The following is a 6,618-nucleotide window of genomic DNA, read 5'->3' as shown; positions in this document are numbered from 1 at the left end:
CCTGTGCCCCGAAATGGGAAAGGCCACAACAGTGAGAGGCCCGCGTACCGCAAAAAAAAAAAAAAAAAGACTATATTAGGTAATTCAAATGTTACTATTAAAATGATTCCTAATTAAAATATTCAAGAAGATGGGGAAAAGGAAACAAAGATTGAATGTTAAAATCTGGTGCTACTGCAGTGTTGACATGTAAGACATTGTCACTCTGAAACACCCAAAAGGCAGGTCAAGGTTGTGTTTAGAGACCAGCAAACAAGAACAACAAATCTTCTTTGAAAATAATATTAAACATGATTTTTAAAAAATCAGTATCTCTGTGGGAAAAATCAAAAACTTTGCAATTCCTGATACTTATTATATGATTTAGTACTGGTCATGGTTTGACTGTGTGTTGGATGCATTCTCTTTATAAAATTTAGGGTCTCTAAACGTCTTAAACCAGCTCTTAGCATCATCATACCATATGATTAAACTGATTCTTTGGAGACAGAGAAAATGGAATAATGATTGAATGAGCAAACTATGGGCTATTGCAAATATTTCTAAGCTAACGGCTGTGATGTACTTAAGCATGAATTACCAGTTATTGATCACTGCATACAACTCTTTACCAAAGATATGTGCCCTTTCTCTATAAGCCTATCATCAGCTCTGGAATGGGAAAGATAACTGTGATAGTATCTGAAAGTATGATTTTATACATATTTGTAAATGTAAAGGTTTCCTGCAGAACTGAGTGAAGAGGGGAGACATTTTTCATCTGGATTAAACTTGACTATTCACTTACCATTTTAAAGTCTCCTATGACTTCTCTTCTTTACCATCAGAGCATAATCTAACCCAGAGAATAGAGCCAAAGGGATTGTCTTAGGTTGCTTTAGAGAAAAGAGTAACTTTCCTAGTTATATACTTTAAACACAGAGCATTCCTCTTTATTAAATAAATGTGTTAAGTCTAACCTTATGTATGCAAAAAATAAATTTTTCCCCTCTGAAATATGGTTAGTCTGTGCATAGTATATAAAATCTGCTCCAATTGTTTAAACAAAATAAACATGAGATATCTATTTCTTTCCATAAGATCATACTAACTTATTACTTTAACATTCAGTTTCACTAACAGAAACTAAATCCATCCCTAACCTAAAAGAAAATATTTTCTTTGCAAAGTATTTGTCTTGAAGAAATAAGCAAACAAACAGAAAAACACTAAGCAGGAAAAATTCTGGCCTGCAAACTCCATCCTCCACTCAGTAGGCACCCCCAGTTCAAATATGCACATGATACCAAAGAATCAAGCTAGACCTGTTCTATGATTCACAATCCAAACTCTGCACTGAATCAGGAATGATGCTTCTTGTGTGACTTCCCAAGGATTTGTATTTATAAAATAAGCTATAGGTATTTTCCTCCACTACAAAGAAAAGATGTTATTTCTTACTGCCTTTCCTCAGGGTTTTATGGGACAAGAAAACAAGCAATTAAAAGCAATCACATGTGTAAAGTAGCATGTTATATGACTTGTCTCAAAGGTAAAGCAAGAAACTAAATCATTGAAAGTTGGAATGTGCTTGCATTATAAAATTAGAACTTCCGAACCCATTGCGTTGCTCAGTTTTGAAATTCATAAAATAAGAAGGATACTTGGCTTTCATTACAAATTTAATGTGATTATTTGGAAATAAAAAATTTGAATTATGAATCACATGAAATCCTTCAAATGCAGATATTTCAAAATAGCAATATTGTCGGGCACTTTATGAGGCAAATTAGAAAGATAATGTCTCAAAGCCAAGATTTTGAAAAAAGCAATTAATTTGTATTAATTAGAGATATATACCAGTAAAAATATTGTTTATTATTCAGTATGCGTTGGAGGTTAGTTATTATTAGATTTTTATTAAGCTTGTATTTATTAAGCAATAATATATATTTTTTCAACCTATGCTATTTTCTATGAACAAACCATGATTTGTTATCCAAAAGATACAGCTGTAACTGTGCTATTTTAGGAAAATAAATAAGATCACCTCCCTGTGTCCCCCCGCTCCTCCTTTCCTCTCTCCCTCCTTCCCTTTCTTTCTTACTCCTTCCCTCCTTTGCTGTCTTCTTTTCTTCTCTCATCTCATCTCTATCCTTTTCTTTTCCTTTCCTTTCTCTATCCCACAAAATGCCCATGTGCACAGGCATGATGAATGCCTCATCCTGTGAATAAACTGGCAGCGTTGATCTACAGCTGTATGCAGACTGCATCTTTCTTCTAAAGCTGCAAGGCACACATTTAAACTCAAATCTCAGAGACTGCAGCACCTAGATTGCAGTACAAATTGGTATGACCAACCAGACCCAGCAACCATCGATCTTCATTCTTCCTGCCACCCTGTAAAATGAAACCTTTTGTAGCAAGAGGTAACTAAAATTCTGAAGTCGACTTGCAATAAAGGAAAGCAGCAACTTTAAGATTGGACTGAAATATCTGACAGCTCTCTGAAACAAAACAAAAACAAAATGTACCCAGGTTTCAGTTACGCTCTATTTGGTTTCTTGTTAAATAAGTGCTGGCATATAACTCATTAGACACCTTATGGGCAGCCCCACAAAGATGTGGGCAGTACAATTTAGAGTAAATGGGAGGTGTATAATTCAGCATTTACGCTTCTGGATAAATCAGGTTTCGGCATATGGGATATTTGCCATATACTTCAAATATTCTTATTTCCCTAGCTGCTGGCTCAAATTTGAATTTAAACAGGCATATAAACAATACATGGGGGAAAAAATCCCAAGTTTTTCTATAACAATTTCCATTAATAATGAAACCTTGTTTGAGGCAGGCAGTAAAGTAAAACTAGAGAACTTGTTTCCCTGCTTAATTCCTTTACTTTGGATGTGGACAGGAGAACTGCATCCAGGAGGCTCAAACCAGAAGATCATCCGTTTAGTCCATTCCCAGGTGATTCTAAAATATTTTTACTTACTCTTGGAGACATTAAGTGTTACTCAGAGACTGCATTTTTTTTTTTTTTTTTTTTGCGGTACGCGGGCCTCTCACTGTTGTGGCCTCTCCCGCTGCGGAGCACAGGCTCAGCGGCCGTGGCTCACGGGCCCAGCCGCTCCGCGGCATGTGGGATCTTCCCAGACCGGGGCACGAACCCGTGTCCCCTGCATCGGCAGGCGGACCCTCAACCACTGAGCCACCAGGGAAACCCGAGACTGCATTTTTAGTAGAGAGGGCTTCAACAGATTCTCTTTACTTGGTATCTCATCATTTCTGACCTGCGGATGGCCTTTCCTAACACGATGTGCCCAAACCCAGTGATCACATGTCTCCAAGAGTAAATTGACCTAAGTCTCTTAAATGAGCAGGCAGGGGAATAGAGGTGGCTGCAAATTTTTCTTCTATCAAGAAAAACAAAAACAAACAAACAGAAACTAAAGTGTCTCTTATTTGAGAATCACTTCTTCTCCCTCTAAGGCAATCAGAATGTTGCAGAATGTGATTCCCATCCACAGTTATCAAAATGAGGTTCAAAATTAAGTGTCAACAAGCAAAATAAAACAACATACTGTCATTTGCCAACTAAACTACCAAAGATTTACAAATGAATAACTAATTTACTCAGTGCTAGTAATGTTATGATGGTACTAACATTGCTACCTGTAGTAGATATTGGCATAAAATAGTAGGAGCCATTCTCCCATCTGAATATACACCCCTGGCAACGTGACTTTGCAACTCCTCTCATCAAGGGGTGGAGTATATTGGCCCTCCTCTGGAATCTGGGCTGGGCTTGTGACTTGCTTTGACCAAAAGAATATGGTAGAAGTGATGTTTGTGCCAAACATAAACTTATTTTTATGTCTGCATAGAAAATCCTGGAAGGCTTTCTCTCTCTCTCTGCCCTTGGCGCAGTGGAGAATCACCTGTCACTGCTCCTTCAGATTGCTCGTCATTACCTTACTGAGTGATGGAGCCTGTTATTAAACCCATTCTCATCCTTCTGATCCAGGTTAAAAATATTGGTTTCTCCTATTTTCTCTCTGAGAGGCCGATTTCTATTGCTTCATTCCAGGTATAGCTTACTTTTCGAATAAACATTTTAACCAAACCCTATAATTTGTGCAGGGCCAGACTAGGATGGGGTAAGTAAGGCAAGTGAGGCCCTTATCTCAGCTGCAAAATGTAAGGAGGCATCAAAAACACATTTATCAAGAAAAGTTACTGTTTAATGCAATACTTCAAAAAACTGAAATTAATGCAAAAATTGAACAAAATAGCAAAATTTTAGGTAAAGACAGGATGAGTGCGAGACCACATAGCATAATCTTTGGACTAAGTACGTCTAAATTCCATGTCTTAATTTTGCCACTTTTTACTGTAAGACCTTGGAGGATTTATTTACTTTCTCCAAATGTGTTTTCTCATCTATATAATGTAGCTACTACTTTCATTGGGTCATTTAAAAAATTAAATAAGATGAGCCATCCAAGTGTTTAGCATGTCCTTATCACATTACTACTCAGTAAATGTACTGATTTCTCATTCTTTTTTCTAGGTGTGTATTTTTTCCTTTTGAAGCTTATCATTCACTGAACAAATCTTTTTTGGGTACCTATCAATGTTCTTGGGATTGCTCTTAGCAGTGTTTTTGAAATTATGCTCTAATGGTAAGCAGAAACAGGCATGGGCCTTGAGATCAAGGAGCTTACATTCCCATGGGAAAGATAGACATTAATCAAATAATCGCAAACTCACATTTAAATACACAGTGTGATAAGTATATAATGGAGGGATTATACGTAATTAGGCAATTCTTCCTGCGTAAGTGCCAATCTGAGATATGTACACTAATAATCAGGTGAAATGGAGAGAAAAGTAGCATTCCTAGATAGAGAATGGTCCTTTGCAAATGGTTGAATAAAGGAGTGCTTGAAGACATTGGGAGAGGTCAGCAATGTCAGTTGCTCTAAGAATGTCCATTTCATTGGTCACCTTAGGGAGAGCTATGACTCTATGTTTGACTTAAGTGAAGAAAGAAAGGGAGATGACAAATGGACCTGTGAAACAGCAGTACTTGTATTACAGAGAGCAGTTTATTTTGTTGTTGTTGTAGTTGTTTCCCCCCCCCCCCACAGGGTTCTAGACAGAGATAGGAAACAGAAGGAAAGTTTTTCTTTTGTTGATTGTTTGCTGAGGAAAGAGACTTGGTAATGTTTAAAAATCACAGCAGGAAGTTTTCATACCAGAGGGAGGGATTAAATACACAATGGAGAGGAAAAGTAATCAATTCAGTCAAATGCTTATGAGGGAAAAGGGAATAAGTTTCAAATCACCATCTGTAGACAGGTGGAGAGGTAATAAATCCCCAGTTATGATGCAGAGAAGGGTAGGATGGTTGCAAATATAGGTGATTTGTGGTGGGTTGTGCAGAGACAGAGAACAGATTTGCATCATAAAATCAGAGGTGTCCTTTTCTCATCATCACTCTCCTGTGATCATGTCGTGAGTTCAGTTTCAGAGCCGAGTACAAGAATGCTATCTTCTGTATACCATTCTGGCGAGTGACCAGGGGCTTCCCTTGGTCTTCGAGTCATCCAGTGTGGAACTGGGGAGGAGACTCCCCATGAAGTAGTCAATGGTGGCAAAGGAAAAATTCCTGGCATTTGTATTCATTTTTTACTGCTGCTATAATAATTTACTACAAATTTAGTGGCTTAAATAAGACAAATGTATTATTTTACTGTTCTGTAGATTAGAAGACTTAACACAGATCTCACTAGGCTAAGATCAGAATGTTGGTGGGTTGCATTCCTTTCTGGAGGCTCTAGGGAAGAATTTATTTCCTTGCCTTTTCCAGCTTCTAGAGGCTGCCGGCTCTACTTGCCTGATGATTCCCTTTCTCTATCTTCAAAAACCAGCAATATTGGCCAGGATCCTTCTAACACTGCCATCTCTCTGGCTCTTTCTTTTAATCGTCTTATCTACTTTTAAGGACTCTTGTGATTGCTTTGGGCCCACCTGACTAACTCAGGATAGTTTCCCTATTTTAAAGTCAGTTGATGAGTAACTTTGTTTCTGAACCTTAATTCCCCTATTCTCATGGATCATAACTTATTCACAGGTTCTGGGGATTAATATTTGAACAGCTTTTTTTGGGGGGGGGTTCGCTGGCCTCTCACTGTTGTGGCCTCTCCCGTTGCGGAGCACAGGCTCCGGATGTGCAGGCTCAGCAGCCATGGCTCACGGGCCCAGCCGCTCCGCGGCATGTGGGATCTTCCCGGACCCGTGTCCCCTACATCGGCAGGCGGACTCTCAACCACTGCGCCACCAGGGAAGCCCTTGAACAGCTTTTTATTCGTTTTTTTGGAAGGGGTGTTTATTCTACTTATCACAGTAACGTAATGGTAGATTGTCTGAGACTTTGGGCTCAAACTGTGCAATATTTCTTTTTTCTTTTTTTTGCAGTCAATAAGAAATTTACTTGTTTTTTAAAAAAAATCCAAATGCTGGCATTGTCCAGAAAAATTTAACAGGTTTGTTTATAACTGTTATAAAGTTGAACTGCTGAAACTTGTTCACTGAAACATTTTGACTTGCATTAATGCTTTATGTCCCCGC

This window comes from Lipotes vexillifer, unplaced genomic scaffold (genome assembly GCF_000442215.2).
Source record: "Lipotes vexillifer unplaced genomic scaffold, Lipotes_vexillifer_v1.1 scaffold1385, whole genome shotgun sequence".
NCBI classification, from domain to species: domain Eukaryota; kingdom Metazoa; phylum Chordata; class Mammalia; order Artiodactyla; family Lipotidae; genus Lipotes; species Lipotes vexillifer.
The sequence above is the reverse complement of the archived record's forward strand: the minus strand, read 5'-3'. Positions refer to the sequence as shown.